We start from the raw sequence: 19,555 nt of genomic DNA, 5'->3' as shown, positions 1-19,555 counted from the left end.
GTTTGAATAAGCCTATCTACAAATTCAGCGTAAGGTTCATTAGCTCCTTGTATTACCTTAGATAATTGACCTTGTAAACCTCCATGTCCTTGTAAAGTCTTCCATGCCCTAGTCACCTCTGCAGCAATTTGTGCGTATACGCCAGGATCATATGCAATTTGTTGCTGCCGATCCTCATAAGGTCCCTTTCCTAACAACATATCTAGATTTCTCTGAGGATAACCAGCTGCTGCATTTCGCTTAGCCGTCTCCTTGCAAAATTCCTCATTGGCAACCTTCCATAACAGGTATTGACCTCCATTTAGCACAGCTTTACACATATTAGCCAATCTGCTGGCGTCATGTTCAAGTTGTTAATGGATTCGACCAAGCTTACAGTGAAGGGTGCTTGAGGACCATAGGTTGTTACAGCCTCTTTTACCTCCTTCACTGTTTTGAAATTTAAACCCTGGTAAATTCACTGCCCTCCTACCTCAAATACAGGGCATGTTAATACTTGAGATCCTGTCTCAGGATCCCAACTATCAATTGCGGGGGTTGGGAGCCTCCTAGCATATGGAGGTGGTGCTGTTGATTGGACACTTATGCCCTCTGGTGATAGAATGCTGTTAGTAGCAGTCTCCTGTAGAGGTGGTGCTGTTGGTTGGACACGTACGCTGTCTGATAGAAAGGTGTTATTAGCAGTCTCCTGTTGTAACTTTTCCCCTGATGGCTTTTTCTGCTTTACACTTTCTTCCTCTGTCTGACTAGTTCGAAAGACCTTCTCTTTTACTTGAATCTTTTCCTCTGTCTGACTAACTTGAGAGACCTTCTCTTTTACTTGAATCAATATGTCTTCTCCTTCCTCTACCTTTGTCTGAACTGAAGGCTTTGGACTAAGCAAACCAGATACCAACGCCCACAATGGCAATGTGCCAACTGGCAGAGTCCCTGGGATGTTCTTTTCTATTCTTTTTAAATCTTCACCATGATGGTCCCACTGTGATATATTTAACAACTCCTCCTTAAAAAGCCATGGGCTACATTTTTGTATTGTATCAACGTATGCCCTGACTGCTCTTGATTTTACTGGGATGCCTCCTTCCTCTAACAATTTACTTAACAGTCTTTCGGTTTGTTTTTTACTAATTTCTGTTCCCGTATTTCTACTATAATACAACCCAACAAGATAACACCAAACAAAACCGAGACAGAATGAAATAAAAAGGGAACAATAAAAATTCATTATAGCCTTTCTATCCTCCTGACATGTGCATTCGTCCTTTCTCCCTATCTTTTCCTCAAACGCAAATAGTTTTTCCTCAGATGTGAGCAGTTTTTCTTCCGTCTCACTCATCTCCAGGGACAGGCAACTTAAAACAAAAATGAAGCAAAACAAAAGAGGAAACTTAGAATGGCTACCCATCCTCTCGCCCTGCCCTCAGGGGTGAGCAGTTTACTTACCCCCAGTCGCTCCCCGTGCGAGCCACCAAATGCCGCAGTCTGGCTGGGCACAATTCAGGAGCCACTTGTCAAAAGAAACAAACTTTATTTTTAGAACCACAAACACCAAACAAAATAGCTCCTCAGGAAAAAACCCTCAGAGACCAACTGCCACCACCGGCTTCCCACAAGCCTCTCACTCACACAAACCTCACCACCTCCCACAATCCTCCTGCTCTTGAGGCCGATTGGCTGGGTCGCATGGGCAGAGCCAAAGAAGTCCCCCAATGAGCAGCTCCGTGGTCTGAAAGGGCAGGGAAACAGCCCAATGAACATCACCGCAGAGGAGCCAATCAGCTAGATGTTGCTGGGGCCGCTGTGAGCCAGTCATCAGCTTTGCAGTCTGAAGGGCGGGGAAACAGCCCAATGAACATCACCGCAGAGGAGCCAATCAGCTAGATGTTGCTGGAGCCACTGTGAACCAATCATCAGCCAGCAGCTGGAAGTTTGCTGGCAGCTGGAAGTTTGCTGGGGCCCCTTTGGCTGTGGCTCTCAACACTCTTTCAAAATACATGAGATACCCTAGTTCTCTGCACTTTTGTTAGAAGTGGGCTAATGTTTTTATTTTTATTTTTAATCTCTTATTAAATTTGCTGTATCTTTGTAATCTGTACTAAATTCCTATTGGAATTCCATAGTGTATAAGTCAGTTCCAAATATTTGGCAAAATACTATAATTGATTAGTCCTTCTGTATTCTTTTTACTTTTTCTACAGCAACCATGAGAAAATATTTTCTGAATTTCAGATCACTGACAAAAATGTCAAGGTTGAAAACTTTTCTGATACAATGGCTGAACTTCTCAGTAAAATTTACTCTATACCCTTTATGGGAAAAAAGTCTCATACGAGACTACTTATGAACCTGGCTTCCACAAAAGTATTATGACTCATTTTAACATTTTAGGAGAAGTAAGAAATTCTCTCAGTGGGTTAACTTTCAAGGACTTTACTGAAGACTTGAAGAAAACTTGAGGGCTCCGTTATTCCTTCTAGACAGGCTATGTAAGATGCATTTATTTTGTCTGCTACTCTACTTATCTAGAGACCTCATTATCTGGGAATATGCCATGGCTCTGTGGCTTGAAATCCTGAGGGAAATATTTTCACCCACTATAATATTAGCCTCTCAGTTTCGAAAGTGGAATGCGAATCACAAATTTATCCTCTAGTCTTCAATTTGTAAAAAGATAGTGAATAGATAAAATGGAAAAAAAAAGGTAAGTGGATGAAAAAATCCTGTCCTTATCTCCAGCATGCTAAGAGATGTGAGAAGCTACAGCTACTGTTGTAAAGGGTTGACACATTCGAAGTATAGAAAAGTCTGTTCATTAAAGAGAGTATTTTAATAATTCTGGCCGTCAGATGAATAGAGAGGGTATATGAAAATGCTTCAAAAGTACCCACAGAAGATATCATTTGATGACATGCAAATGTCAGCACTCAATTAAAAGGCCACTCCAGTCATTACAGAATATAAGCCATCCGTGACACATGCCAGATCCCAGGGCACATGCTGGTTAGTAGTATTTACCCTTCCTCTCTCCTTCCCTCCCTCCCTCCCTCCCTTTCTTCTTTTAAGTAAATTTATGCTCACCAATTATGATATTGAAATTTTGTTTTTCTCTTTTCACATTTTGAAAGAGCTGCATAAAGAATTTCTGGGCTGGGGCTGGGGTTGTAGCTCAGTGGTGGAGCGCTTGCCTCGAATGTATGAGGCACTGGGTTGGATCCTCAGCACCACATAAAAATGAATAAATAAAAAATAAAGATATATAAAAAAATTTCTGGGCTTAAATTTGGGAAGTTTTCAGTATAATGGCCAAGAAATTTTAAAAAGGAGGAAAAATAATTTATTCTAAGATACAATTTTATGAGCACACAAATATCATGACCCTTAGTGGCATTTACAACATTGGGTCTTCCGACATGTTGTCTTCTTTGTGCTGGAATACTCTTATTTCTCTGTCTTCCAAGAGCATGACGCATAGACTAGGAAATCAATAAATTATCTTAAGAAACGTGTGTAATGGTTAAAGATTTATGGGTTAAAAACAATATAGCTACTAGCTTGTTGTCCTGAGGTTAAAAAAAAAAGAGGGGCTTTTTGTTTTTTGTACCAGGATTGAACTCAGGGGTACTTGACCGCTGAGCCACACCCCCAGCCCTATTTTTGTATTTTATTTAGAGACAGGGTCTCACTGAGTTGCTTAGCACCTCACCATTGCTGAGGCTGGCTTTGAACTTGAGAATTTCCTGTTTCAGCCTCCCAAGCCACTGGGAAGAGGGGTTGTTAATGAGAAGAGTCTACATAAAAGAACCTTCATAAGTATAAGGAGAATGTACAGGTGATTTAGTCAGCTCTTTTGCTGCTCTGACTAAAAGACCTGACCAGCACAATTGTAGAGGAGGAAAAGTTTATTTGGGGACCCTTGGCTTCAGAAGTCTCAGTCCATAGACAGTAGGCTCCATTCCTTGGTGCTCAAGATGAGGGAAAACAACATGGTGGAAGAGTGTGGCAGAGGGAAACAGGTCATGTGAAGATCAAGGAGCAGAGAGAGAAACTCCACTCACCAGATACAAATATATACCCCAAAGCCACATCCCCAGTGCCACACCTCCTCCAGCCACACCCCACTTGCCTTCAGTTACTACTCAATTAATTCCATCAGGTGATTAATTCACCGATTGGGTTATGAACCAATACTTTCCCCTCTAAACCCTCTCGAATTGTTTCACATGTAAGCTTTTGGGTGACACCTCACATCCAAACCATAACAACAGGGGAATAAAAAAATTAGTGGTAGAATGAATTGAAAGAAGCTGGAGTAAAAGAAAGGAATCATTGCAATGCTAATGTGATCCCTGAAGACTAATTTCTTTTTTAATTAATTAGATAGTAGAGACAGCTGATCTCTCATTCATTCCCTTATCTTCAGGGACATTCCAGTATCCACAGATCTTTCTTGGTGTATAAGTCAAGGTTCACCAGAAAGAAAGAACCAATAGAATATATATAAAAATAAATTAATAAATCATCCCCATATATACAAGGGGGGTGGGATTTATTAAAGAAATTGACTCATACCCTCATAGAGGCTGCTCACAGGGTGGAGACCCTGGGGATTTGGTAGTTTGTTTCAAAATCTCAAAGTCTGAAAGCCTCAGAACCAGGGAAGTTGATAGTGTAACTCACATTCTTTATGTAATTTGCTGTGCCTTCTGAACCTGACTGGCTCAAGCACATGAATTTCACTTGCTATGATTTGCATATGATTTGGCTGTATCACCAAAAGCATGTGCTGGGAACTTGGTCCCTAGGGTGGTGATGTGAGAGACAGTGGAACCTTCAAAGGATGGAGCCTAGTGGTGGTCAAGAGGGGCATTGCTCTCAGAAAGAAATAGTTCTCCAAACCCTAGTTAATTCTCAAAAGAGGATTGTTATGAAAGAGCAAAAATGGCCTCTCTCCAGTCTCTGGCTTCCTGTTTCATTATCTGATGTCTTCCTCTGGTATACATACCAATTGCACTGACATCTGTTGTGATGTGACACAGTCAAGGATCCTTGATTAGAATTGGCACAGTGCTGTCTGTCATTTCAACCACCAAGGCTGTGCCATAAATAAGCCTCTTTTCTTTATAAAGTATCCAATCTTATGTATTTTGTTATAGCAATATAAAATAAATCAATGCAGTGCCTTAAACACTTGCTTGGGCCCAATCATTTATATACAATTCCATTTGATTATAGAGTTGCTACTGTGCAGCCCAATTTTATGATTTGATGGACCAGACGACATCTAGTTCATGATAGCAGATCGGTTTGCACAATAACTTGGTGGCTCATGGTCAAGCATTCAGTTTCTAGTAAGGCCCAGTAGTAGCCAAGAGCTTTCCTAAAAGGAAAAGTTATCTGCAGATGATGGCAGGCTCTTGCTTCAAAATCCTAAGGACTTGCACTGTATTCACCTAGAAGGACCTGCTAAAGGCTCCAGATAGCATCCCTGCCTGGCACTGCACCTCGAGTACCTTCTGATATTCTGGATCTTATGGCCCAAGAGGCAGAGCAGCTTGCCCAGCAGCCTGGATCTCATTCAGAGTCTTTTCCTATTCTGGTTGCCACTTAAAACTAGTAGCTTTTCAGGTCAGTTGTCAAGTGAAGTGGGGTAATCACCTAACTGAGGAATGTATAGCCTAGGCATTGTGCCTCTTTCTTCATTGTGGAGGGGACAGATGCAACAAGTTATCCCTCTCATTAGAAGGTAAATGGTCGGGGCTGGGGATGTGGCTCAAGCGGTGGCGTGCTCGCCTAGCATGCGTGCGGCCCGGGTTCGATCCTCAGCACCACATACCAACAAAGATGTTGTGTCTGCCGAGAACTAAAAAATAAATATTAAAAATTCTCTCACTCTCTCTCCTCTCTCACTCTCTCTTTAAAAAAAAAAAAAAAAAGAAGGTAAATGGTCACATGGCACAGATCCCTAGATATTTCACTGAGGTAGCAGGCACCTGAATTTTAATTGGATTTATTTTCCATTCTTCTTACACATAAATGTCTTACTAATAAGTCCTGAGTAGTTTTTACTTCAGGCTCACTAGGCCCAGTTAGTATAATGCCATCAATGTAATCAGTGTGATAACTTACAGAAGGGAAAGATAACCAAGATCCCTGTGAAAATGAATTGTAACACAGGACTTGAGAGTTAATATACTACTGAGATGGGACAGTAAGAGTGTATTGCTGGCCTTGCCCTCTGTAAGCAAACTGCTTCTGGTGGGTCTTGTATTCAATGATAAAGAAAAAGACATTTGTCAGATCAATACCTGCAAATCAGGTACCAGGAGATGTGTTAACTTGCTCAAGCAATGAAACCAGAGCTGGCACAGCGGCTGCATTTGCAGTCACCATTTGGTTAAGCTGATGATAATTTCCTATCATTCTCCAAAATCCATTTTTCTTCTTTCTGTACAGGTCAAATAGAAGAGTTAAATGGGAATATGATGGGAGTTATCACTCCTACTTCTTCCAAGTCCTCAATGTTGGCACTAATCTCTACAATTCCTTTAGAGCAGTATTGTTTTTTACTTCCCTTTTTCCTAGGTGGAAACTCCTCTAATAGTTTCCCTTTGGCCTTTCTCACCATAATAATCTGAACTTCAGAGATAAGGGAACCAATGTGGGGATTCTGCCAGCTGCTAAATATGCCTGTTCCATTTATGCATCCAGAACTGGGGAAATGACCATAGGGACCCACTGAACCCATCATGAGTCAGAGCTCCTAATAACCCGACCTCCATGAACTTCTAGTTTGATTGCAATAGTAGAGTGAAGTCTTAGTCTCATGAAGTCAATGTCACTTCAGAATCAATGTTCAGTAGTCCCAGAAAGAGTGATTATTTCCTTTTCCCCAGTGCATAGTTATTTTGGTGAAAAAAAAAAAAAACATAGGTCCCTTTGGAGATGGATGGGAGAAAGATCAACAGTATAAATTTTTGATAGTATACCAAGGTTATTCCGGGAGGACACCTTGGCTTCATTTCATTCTGGATCTGAAAACTGGCTGAAGTCTATGAATTAATTGAGAGAGCATGAGTTTTGGTTTTTATTATTTGAGTTAGAATTTTGTTCACTTGACATGAAAAATTTCTACTTACACAGATCAGTTAAGAATTTAGTAACTTCTTGTGTATTTCACTTCTAGGAACCCAGCAATTAACTTGCCAATGCCATAGTTCTACATGAGTTGGATTGCTCTGATTGCTGCTTTACATCTGATGTTCATTGCTGTATTTATTCCCACATGATCTTTGATAGTTGAGTGCTCCTACTTCCACCACTCTGGGATCCAATTATTTCTATTACTAATTTTTTAGTTGAATGACTGTCGTTTCCACTTTCCGGTCCAGCCTGCAGAGAAGAACAATCACATAGCTCATCGGGGATTCTGGAGCTCCCCTCATAAATCTATATCAAAGGGATGTGGAAAGATATGTCTTTTGGAACTTCCCATTGTGGAGAGGTAGGCTTTAAGGGACAAATCCACTACAACATTTCAATTTCTTTGTGCCTTTAAATCTCTTCCTCTATATTAAACCAATAGAGATTGGGTATCTCCAATTTGTTCACGGACAGCCATCTTTTGATCCATGTTTCAGTCAGCCAACTAAACTCTTAGCACACTTCCAAACTCTCTGAGCTGCAACTTTAAATGCAGAATCTCTGCTTAGTGGGTTCGCATAAAGAAATTTGCCTGATTCAGCTTTATGTTGCTTCCACCATTATTTCACATCCTTATTAACCAGTCTCACATGTTACTCAGTGTGGGGACAAGTACATGGAATTCTGCAAACATGGCATATGTTAAGGGCAACTGAGTGGCAAACCACTTACCCCAGAGGCACAACCCTGGGCGTGAGGCCATGTGTTACAGTCCCTGTGCTTGTTCCTTGGCCCACTCCTTGATTGGTCACTGCAAGGACAGTTAGCAGAAATTGCATTGCTGGCTGCCTGTAATCTGCTTAGCTACTGCCTGAGTATATATACATGGTAACTGTGCAATAAAATCAGAACTGCTTCCTGCTTGGTCTCCAGAGATCTTGATTAGTGACTCCACAGCCACACTTTCTTCTACCCTATTCCGAGGACCTCCTAGCTGGACAAGAAACAGGCCACACAACCCAGATTTCTGCTTGTATAAATTAGGAATTCAAAACGTTCTTTTGGAGTATAACACACCCCATGGGTCATATTTTTAACTTTACTAATAGAAATCTGCTGGGATTTGAATCTGGCTATAGGTCTAGAAGCAAAGGGAGGTGATGGAGATGATCTTGAGGAGAATCATCATTGCCTTATTTGGCAACTGCCTCAGAGGCCACAACCTTTTCATCAGGCAATTCAGGGTTAATGCTCTCAGGCAAAAGTTGAAATGCAGATACCATAGTCGGAAGCTCTTGTCATTAAGGTTCAGAGGCCACGTTTTCTGATAAGCATGACTCATCAGAATTAGGGAGCTCAATGTTTCCAGCCTCATCAGGGTCTTCTCACACATCCCCGTCCCAGGTTACAGGATTTCATTATTTTCTAGCCAGCACTTTCAATTTAATAGTAGACAGTCTGTGAGGCTGAGTTCAACTTTCATTGTAATTCAGCCAATTGTATGATGAAGAATTATGTTTGCTTTTCATCACTTTTAGCCCTTTGGCTACAGGAAAGAAGATCCTTTTTCATAGCCCACATAGAAGTTCCAGTTATTAGAAACTGGATTTGGAGTTTGACCCCTGAGTTAACTTTTTTCTTTATCCCATTATTTAGTGACATTGGAGTCATCAACCAATACCATTACATTACTTAGTTTTACATAAATGTCTAGAGGTATTATTTATAGCAACCAAGTTCATTGCCTATTAGAAGTGGATTGACTAGGAGAATTCGATGCTGATATTTTGCATATCTCTAGAAATTGTATAAACCCCGAACTATCAGTGCTTTCTGTACTATTAGAAGTAAATTCTTAGCATTTTAAAATCTAAGCAGACTAGGGAGCCAATTCCAGAAATCAAAAACCAAGAAATTTGGTTCCTCCAAAACTAAAGTTTTGTTCCTCCAGAATCATTGCTGGTACCAGTATCTGTACTAGTCAGATTGCTCCAAATAGAAAGAACCAGTAGGATATATAGAGGAGTTTATGATAGATAGATAATAGGTGAATAGATAGATAAGAGATGGATGAGGGACTTCAATTGGCTCACACAATTATGGAGACCAAAAAATTCCATGATATACCATTTGAAAGCTGCTAGTATGGCTGTGCTCAAGCTGGAAACCACAGAGTAATATAAGCCAATAGTGTAATTCTGTCTCAAAGACAAATGGCCGGGAACCCATGAGGCTATAAGTGTAAGTCTTGAAATCCAAAGTCAGGAGAGGACGAAATTCTAAGTCCAAGGGTGGTAGAAAAATTGTGGCCCAGTTCTAGGAGAGAGAGAAAGAAATTAACCTTCAGTGTTAGCTTTGCATTGTTATGATCAAGATATCCAACAAATTAGTGGAAGGAAAGTTTATTTGGAAAAATAATTCTAGAGGTTTAGTCCATGTCAGCTGAATCCATTGCTTTGGGTGCAAGGTAATGCAGAGCATCATAGCAGAAGGTGGAGAAGTGCTTCTCCATTCATAGCAGCGAGGACGCAGAGAGAGGGACAAGAAGCCACAGAAAAGATCAGTCCTTTCAGAGCATACCCCTAGTGACTCACTACCTCCAACTATGCTCCAAAAGCTTGGTCCTCACCCCCAAGTCAATCCAATAAGTTTTGAGAAAAAGGAAAAAAAAGTTTTATTAATTTGAAAGCTAAGGAGAAAGACAGAGGACTCCTGTCCCAGAGGCTTGATTCTGCCCATCATGGGGAGCAGCGGGGTTTTAAGAGGCAATTCAAAGACAACATTCCAGATCTTCTTGTCTGGAATTATAATTTACTTGTTAATTTGGGTGACAGTCATTTTCTAGATCTTCTGGTGCCATTTCCAAGTCTGAATTACTTGATTCCTGTAATAGGTGAGTGCTGCAGGACAGATAATTCTGCCTAGGATGGGGAAGAAAGGTAATCTGTTTCCCCCAAGATTAAGGAGGAGAAAAGACTGGGGCAGGGGGAAGGAAACACGTCTATTTTAAAAATAAGTCACAGTGGCAGAGCCTCAAGGCCTTCATTCAAAGCATAAAGTGGACCACTGTTACACAGTGAAATAATTTTATAGCTACCTCCCATGTGAGCAGGGTGTTCCCATGATTTTTTCTCAAATAAATTTTCCCTTCTACATTCTTAGTCCTTCAATGGGTGCAGTCTTTCAAATTTCTGAGGCCCTTCCTATTGTCTCTGTGCAAAGTATCTATCATCTCTTTCATGGCAATAATCTCTTTAACAACCACACAGTCCTTGGACCCAGTTTCACACTCAATTTTCCGGCCAACCTGCAAATGTTTAAAATCTTCCTCCTCTGGGTTTTGCTTTCAAATCTGTCAGTAAACATGTTTAAAAGCTGCCAGCAAAATCTCTGCCACTTCCCAAAGCCGTGCTGCCTTGAAATATCCTCCACCAGGGTAATTAGTCCATCATCTTTAAATTCAGCCTCAGGATACAAGCAAAATTTAAGACAAGTTCCTTGCCAGAATAAACATGGGTGATTTCTAGTCCAATTCCAAGAAAAGTCTTCATTTCCCTTGGAAACCTCATGGGCACAGTCTGCATTCCTCTCAGCATTCTTGTTTCTGAACTCTTACCAGAATCACTCATTAAGCTCCAATTACACCATTCCAAGGCTTCTCTAGCCTGCATTTCTAAACTTTCCCAAATCCTTCCTGTAAATGATTTTCAAAGGCTTCTGAAGCACATGGCCAGGCTTGTTACAGCAATGGCCCCACTTATTGGTACCATTGGTACCAGCTTTGCATCACTTTTACCAAAATGCATGACAAGAACAACTTACAGGAGAGAAAGTTTATTGGGTATCATGGTTGGCTGAGTCCATTATGGTGGAAGGGCGTGGTGGAGGAGTGCTGCTCCATTCGTGGCAGCCAGGAAACAGAGAGGGAGAAGTGGGGAAGGAAGAACAGGCTACATGGAAGAAGGACCCTTCCAGGGCATGTCCCCAGTGTCCTCTTATCCAACCACAATACCTTTCCTCTCTGCCTTTTTATGTTCTCTCAGATCCCCAAATGATTGCATGGTGCACACCAACACTGAAGGTCAATATTCCTCACTCAATTCACCTGTCAATCTCTTCTGAAAACTCCTTCACAGACACTAGCAGAAATAATGCCTTATCATTTCTCTAGGTATTCTTTAATACAGTCAAGTTGACACCTAAAATTAACCATTACACTAGTATGGGGGTTCTTCATCTTGTGGAAAATAATGAGCAATGTGCTACAAGGCTATGTATGTAAAACAACTCATTAACTCAACATTTTTCTTTTTCAAAATAAACCATCATTAGTTGTTGTAGTCTGATAAGGCTGCCATAAGAAAATGTCACAGATCAAGTGACTTATAAACAACAGAAATCTATTTCTCACAGTCCTAGCGGCTGGAAAATTAAAAATTAAGGCACTGGCAGATTCAGTGCCTGGTGTGGATCCACTTTCCGGTTCATAGACAGCTCTCATTTTAGTATAACCTCACATGGTAGAATAGAGGAATGGAGTTCTTTGGGGGCTTCTTTTATAGAGGCACACATCTATATAATTAACTCTCAAAGGTGCTACTTCCAGATACTACCACATGGAGGATTAGTTTCAACATATAAATTTAGGGAGAACACAGACTTTCTGTCTATAGGACTAATCAACCAAACAAACACAAACTGTGCAAGTCTCACTCAAAAACATCCACAGAATCTGGCAAAAAAAAAAAAATACTAAGTAGTCTATGCATGAGTTGTTTTCTGACCTACATCACCCAAACTCTCTGCTTCTCTTAGGAGGTGATGACTAATTCAATTCTGCCTGACAGAGCACTGTAAGTGGTGGGACTTTTTGAACAGCTGTGGAAAATAGCTAAGACACTGATTCTTTAAAATCTGTTTAGGAGATTAAATAGGGACTTCAGGCAGTATTTCAAGCATTTGTAAGCAATTTCTGTTTGGATGCTTTTCAACCTTGCTTTCTCCCTTATGACAATTCAGCTGTGGAATATCATCTCTTCAAGAAAAAAAGTTTCTGGGACAAAATCTCAATTATGAACTAAAAATGTGTTTCAAAACTGTTTCTTAACTTGTCAACTACAACCCACACCTGCATCTTTTCCCTTTCCACCTCATTCTAATTCAGAGACATCTTGCCTAAAGAGGTATTTTATCACCTATTTCCTTTGGAATCCTAGTGTTTGGAATATTTGTGGAGAGGATGTGCAATGTGCTTCTAATGGCTGCAACTGTCTTTTATGGGAAGAACAACTTTAAGACTCTTTACATAAAACTACAGGATTATAGTTTGAGACATATGTATACATCAATTATCAATCATAATTGCTTTTTCTTCCTGATTCATATTGATTGTGAGATAGTTGGCAGAGGTTAAAGATCTATAGACAATTTTTTGATCTCACTTCAAAATATTTTCATTCAAATTCTACTATTTTAATTTTTTGCAAATGATCGATTACATTTGGTATGTAGACATTTTAATGTCTCCTCTTCTTCCTCTCTTTTAAGATCTCTATGCTTATAGCAATGTAGGTAAAATCTAACATCTAATTTGCCTATTTCTGCCTTTAAGCAATATTCAACTTACAGAGGCTTTTTCTGACACTAATGATAAGAAAAATAATAAAAATACTGAGTTTTTTCTTTGTTCTGGGTCTCTTTTCCTAGTTTCATCCTCAGGTAAACATATTGAAGGTAAACTGTATCATTTAAATTATTTTACACGGGCGAAATGTCAAAACGGAAGTTTGGAAAGTTCATATTGCATGAGGTCACAGACCTGGTGTGTCAAGTACAGATTCATGTCTGACTGAACCAGAATTTCTGTTACTTTACTCACAGTTGTTACTTTTATGTCGGTAGAGCATCAAATTGTTTATCATGGTAAGCAAGAATCAGACTTACATTGGAATGAATATACCACTTCAACTTTCCCAGGGAAACCCTGAACTCTAGCCTCAGGAATTCAGGTCATTGAATAGAAAACAATACAGTAAAAAGACATTTAGATATGTAACAGTGGTTCACTATACCTTTTGAATATAGCCCTTCTTGCTCTTATTTTTAAAGGGACATGTGCCGTTCTCTCTTCTTCCCTCTATCCCTCCCAAACAAGATTAGGGAGACACTGTTACCTTTTCTTCCCCATGTCCTTGAACACACCCACCACAGGAATAGATATCTGCCAGAAGACCTAAGAAGTGAATTTCAAAACAACATCAGGGCACATCGGGAATGTGACCTTCCAATAGCTTCTTTAAAAGCCCTCTGTTTTCCATGATGGGCAGAATCACAGGCTCAGAGACAGGATTCCCCTGTGTTTCTCCTTTGGTAGCAAAGCAATAAAAGTTCTCTTTCCTTTTTCTCAAAACTATGTCCTCATTTTTAAATTGGCATTAATTGGAACTGGGGATAAGGACTGAACTTTTGGTTATAGATAGAGCCAATTATCTGAACATTTGGCTAAAAGTAAGTCAGTAAACATGTTTATGTAGATACCATGAATATACTTAGGCACAGGATTTTTTTTTTTTTTGGTATTGGTCACTTGTTGCCCCAAGAAGTGATTTGTTATTCTTATTTTTTTTCATGCATAGGAAAGCAATTTTGTTAATTTTCTATAATTATTTTCTAGCTACCTGGCTCTACTCAGGAGCTTCTGAACATACTGCTCACATTCCTGACTATGGCTTTTGCAAAGGCCAATTTCCTCATGCTTATGTCCTCTGGTCCTCTTTGATTCCTTAAAAGTTCTGTAAACATCACAGCTCCTCCCATGTTTCAGATCCTATACAAGGCTTACTTCACCCTCCTCCATTTTCTGATATCTAAAGGAATCTCTATGCCACTTATGCAATATTTACATTATATTGTTTTGTGCAAACACATCTTTTTTTAAAAAAAAAATCATTATTTTTTCCATAATTTTATTGTGCATTATAATTATACATAATAGGGGAATTCATGGTTAGATACATGCATATGCAATATAATTTGGTCAATATCATTCCTCAGTACTTCCCCTTTTCCTCCAATCATCCCTGCCCTGGTCCCTTTCCTCTATTCTACTGGTCTCCCTTCTATTTTGAAATGATTTTAAATTCTCAGACAAATAACAAGAATAGTGTAAACTCTTGTACATTCTTTGCCCAGAATCACCAACTGTTAGCATTTTGTTTCCTAGTTTTTCCTCCCACACTATTATACTTGTTTTCCAAACCATTTGAGATTAATTTGAAGACAACAGCTCTAGTCATTTTAGTAGGTATTTTCTAAGGAAAGGACATATTCACACAATAACTTTTTTATTTAATATACTTAGAAAATTTAACCTTGGAACAAATTCTTATCTTCTATTATGGAGGTTTTTATTTTTATCAATTCCTTTTTATTTTATTTTATTTTCTTAGAGTTTCCCATCTCTCTGCCTACTTTATCCATCTGTTCTCACATATTATCTATTTTTTTCTTTTGAAGCCTTTAGATATTTGTTTTTAAGCTCTTCATCTGATAATTTCAAGATTCCTGCCACAACTGAGTCTGGTTCTGATGTTCTACTTTCTTAAGATTGTCTTTGCCTTTTAGTATGTCTCGTGATTTTTTTTTGTTGTTGTTGTTGTTGATAGCCAGATAGGAAGTATCAGGTAAAATAATTTGGGGCAAACAGTTCTTTTGGCTTGAGATTTATGTTTATCTAGGATTTAGTCTGTCTTTATCGTTTCCTGAGGCTGTTGGTATCAGAAGTTAAAATTTTCTCTGTTTACTCTGTTGTTTTTGAGTACCCTTACAGGATACTTTTTAAAATAACATCTCCTAAAAAGATAGGCAATTTGTGCCAGGTGTGGTGGTGCATGCCTGTAATCCCAGTGGCTCCAGAGTCTGAGGCAGGAGGATTGCAAGTTCAAAGCCAGTTTCAGCAAAAGTGAAGCACTAAGCAACTCAGTGAGGTCCTGTCTCTAAATAAAATACAAAATAGGGCTGGGGATGTGGCTCAGTGGTTGAGTGCCTCTGAGTTCAGTGCTCCCCCCCCCCCCCCCGCCAAAAAAAAAAAAAAGATTGACAATTCTTCCTACTGGAGTCCAATCTTGTGACTAGGTCTCAGTCTTTGAGTGAAACTGTGCCACTACATTCTTATAAATATCTCCCCGACCTCCTGCCTCAGGTGAGGAAGGATGGAGAGTGGCTGGACTTTAGTATTTCCCTTTCTTTAGGTGATTTAGGCAATGCTAAAACCTAGTGGATTAGACTCTGACAAGTTTCTGTTGGGTGGGCTTTTGTTAAGGAAAACTGATGCTCTGTGCTTAAGACTAGTTCCCACTCCCCCTGCTGGAACCTCCAAGAGATTTTTGTCTGATCCTCACCCTGAGAACCTGGTTGGGCTCCTGGATATAAATCTCACAAAAGTGTGGAAGCCTCCCTAAGACTAAACTCCCCTGAGTTGTTACCTTCCAGGTTAGTCCTTAGTGAACCGCCAGCAGTTCATTAATCATAATTTAAGTTGTCTTACTGACTGACTCCAGTTTTGGATTTCTGCTCTTGTTAAGCTGAGATTTTTACATACTCACCTCTCTGTACAATTTTCAGGATGATGGCTTGCCCTATAACCTGAATGTTTTGGTGGTTCTAAGAAGAGTTGTTGATTTTTGGTTTGTTCAGCTTTTTTCTTGCTGTAAACATGGGAGAGATGACTTCTAAGCCCTTTCATGTAAGATCAAAACTACTATAATACATACCCAAATTTCACTAGCTTTTCTAATTATGTTCTTTGTAGTGATTTTTAAAATAGATTCAGGATTCAATAAGGATATTATGTTTTATATTTAAATTTCATGTTTTTTTAAAAAATTTCCCTTTACTCTAGAACAATTCCTCAGTATTTGCTATGGTTTGCTTAGCTTTATATTTTTCTTTTCATTTTACTGACATTTGAAGAATTTAGGACACTGTTTAAAAAATTGCTTTTATTTTTTAAATACATGAGAGCGGAATGCATCACAATTCATATTACACATATAGAACACAATTTTTCGTATCTCTGTATATAAAGTATGTTCACACCAATTCATGTCTTCATACAGATAGTTTGGATAATGATGTCCATCAAATTCCACCATCATTGCTAACCCCCTGCCCCCTCTCTTCCCCTCCTACCCCCCTGCCCTATCTAGAGTTCGTCTATATGCTCCCTCTCCCTATCCCACTATGAATCAGTCACCTTATATCAGAGAAAACATTCGGTATTTGTTTTTTGGGGGGATTGGCTACTTAGCACTATATTCTCCAGTGCCAACCATTTACCTGCAAATGCCATGATTTTATTCTCTTTTATTGCTGAGTAAAATTTCATTGTGTATATAATGCCACATTTTTTTTATCCATTCACCTACTGAAGGGCATTTAGTTTGGTTCCACAGTTTAGCTATTGTGAATTGTGCTGCTATAAACATTGATGTGGCTGTGTCCCTGTAGTATGCTGTTTTTAAGTCCTTTGGGTATAGACCAAGGAGAGGGATAGCTGGGTCAAATGGTGGTTCCATTCCCAGTTTTCCAAGGAATCTCCATACTGCTTTCCATATTGGCTGCACCAATCTGCAGTCCCACCAGCAATGTATGAGTGTGACTTTCCCCCCACATCTTCACCAACACTTATTGTTATTTGTCTTCATAATAGCTGCAATTCTGACTGGAGTGAGATGGCATCTTAGAGTAGTTTTGATTTGCATTTTTCTAATTGCTAGAGATGATGAACATTTTTTTCATATATTTGTTGATTGATTGAATATCCTCTTCTGAGAAGTGTCTGTTCATGTCCTTTGCCCATTTATTAATTGGTTTTTTTTTTTTTTTGGTGTTTAGCTTTTTGAGTTCTTTATATACCCTAGAGATTAGTGCTAATGTGTGAAGGGTAAAAATTTGCTCCCAAAATATAGGCTCTCTATTCATCTCACAGATTGTTTCTTTTGCTGAGAAGAAACTTTTTAGTTTGAGTCCATCCCATTAGGACACTTTTAGATATTTCTTAGTTTGAGTTTGTATATCATTTTATCTTATTGTGGCACTGTAACAAAGACTTTTCACTTTTGCCTACAAATATCCAATGGGTGGCTAAGAGCAGGATTTAAAACTTGGCATCCCCATCTCCCTTTTGAATCCATCTTCTTTGTTCCCAATCACCTTGGATTCCAAGAATGAGGTCTGATCTGATAAACATCTTGCAATGAGTTGAAGCTACCCTCCAGGCTATAGTAACTTTCTCATCTGAGAAAAGAACTCACCTGACCAATCCCAAGAAAATGGTGAACAGACTACACTTTACCAAGATCACCTTATTTGGCAACTGTGAAAAGCTTCCAACTATGCAAAATCCCCTTCTCATCCTAGCCCTCATCTCCCTTTATGTAAAAACTCAGAAGTCATTGTTCATGTCTCAAATATGGGACCAAGGTTATGCCTTCCTTTGTCTTCCTGGGTAGTCCCTTTCATGCCCTTTACCATTACCTTTTATGTTTGTTTTTTGGGGCCCATGGTCAGACTTGATATCTTGGATCCCTGGAGTCAGACCTCTGGCCTGAGACTCTGGCAATGCTACTGGGGATTGAATCCAGGTCAAGCATTTTACCACTGAGCCATATCCTCTCAGTTCTGCTTATTTTTTTTAATGACAAAATTCAGTTTTTAAAGAAAAGATAAGTGATTTTACTTCCTTCTCTATACATCATGACTGAATAAGCTTGACATCAAGGTGTCCCACAATTGGTGATGATAATTTTGATTAATTAAAATGGTTTCTATCAGATTTCTCTATTACCATGTTTCTTATTTTCCTATGTAGAGATACTTTGTGGTTTTGAAAATATCTTTTTCTTCATTAAACATTGACTTAATGCTTTTATAGCATCTACATATGGTTTTTGCTTGTAGTGGTTGAAAATGGTGGTTTTGCTGTTTATCATTCCTTCTACATTCATTAGTTGGTATTCTACTGTAAGAAAGTGCTTTCCCACTTTATTTATTTTTTGATTAGTATGAACTCAGATATTCTTGTAGTCCATCGTTGCTATTACTTTTATAGTTAATTTTGATCTCCAAATTTTTTCAGATGTGGTGAGAACTACTTCAAACTAACATCTTTGTTCTTTCGTCAAGTTTCCATAATTTAAAAAATATTTCCTTTCTAGCTAACCACAATGACCCAGGCTCATCTTGAGCTTCTTTGCTATAGTTCTGGAATCATTTTCCCAGGAAAGTATTGTTTCATGTAGTGGATAAACATATTTAGAAATATATATCAATAAATGCTTTGTATTTTTACTTATGTTTGTACATTTGTTCTGATTTTAGAATTATATTCTAAGTTCTTAAATGTCTATCATGGAATTTAGTGTAACAACTGTCTTTTACATTCTGTATTAAAATTATAGAACTCAGAGTGGCCTTAGATATTCCTTGTCTACTGTTAACCTATTAAAGATGAGGAAGTTCAGGATCAGGATAGTTAAATGGCTTTTCTAAGACTGCAAAAGGGAGATTTGATTTTGGAGTATGACCATGTTGGCTCCCAGTTCAGTTCACTCTCACATGGTACACATATTCAGTAAGGAGGTATGCTAGTTAACAAAAGTAGCAAGTTAGCAAGTTTGGTAAATTAAAAATGGTAATTTTTATTTTTATTTATTTATTTATTGGGAGTACCAGGGATTGAATTTAGGGGAACTTGACCACTGAGCCACATCCCCAGCCCCTTTTTTTAAAAAAAAAAATTATTTAGAGACAGGATCTCACTGAGTTGCTTAGTGTCTCACTTTTGCTAAGGTTGGCTTTGAACACGCCTGTCTCAGCCTCCCTAGCCACTGGGAGTGCATGCATGCACTACCATGCCTGACTAAAGATGGTAATTTTTAATGCCACTTTCACTGAGAGGTGATTTCTGTCTCCAAAAACCTGACCTTTGCTAATTAAAGTTTTGACCTTGAAGACTATTGTATCACCTATTTTTATCCCATGGAATCCAAGAGTATATTTTGGGACTAAACTAAAAATTAGATTCTGGCTAAGTAAACCCTTTGCTGCGAAAAGAACAGGGAAAAGAAAGGCTGAAACAAAGTGGTTTCAGTTAATATTTCAAAACATTATTTCATTACAAACAAATAAAAGATATAAAGCAAGGTCTGGTTTCAACACTAAAAACAGCAACAAACAAACACCCCTACAAGTTATTAAAGAATTTGTCTAGGCAGATCATGAAGACTTATCACTATTTCCTGAGTAATAAAGGTACATGATCCTGGAAGATGTTACCAACTCAAGTTAGTCTTCTAATGTTGATGTCTCTGTTTTGGAAAGAGGAGGCTTTGGTAGCTTGTGTTTATGTTACATT

The sequence above is a fragment of the Spermophilus citellus genome (assembly GCF_964194105.1).
Source record: "Spermophilus citellus genome assembly, chromosome: 8".
NCBI classification, from domain to species: domain Eukaryota; kingdom Metazoa; phylum Chordata; class Mammalia; order Rodentia; family Sciuridae; genus Spermophilus; species Spermophilus citellus.
Note: the sequence above shows the minus strand (reverse complement) of the source record.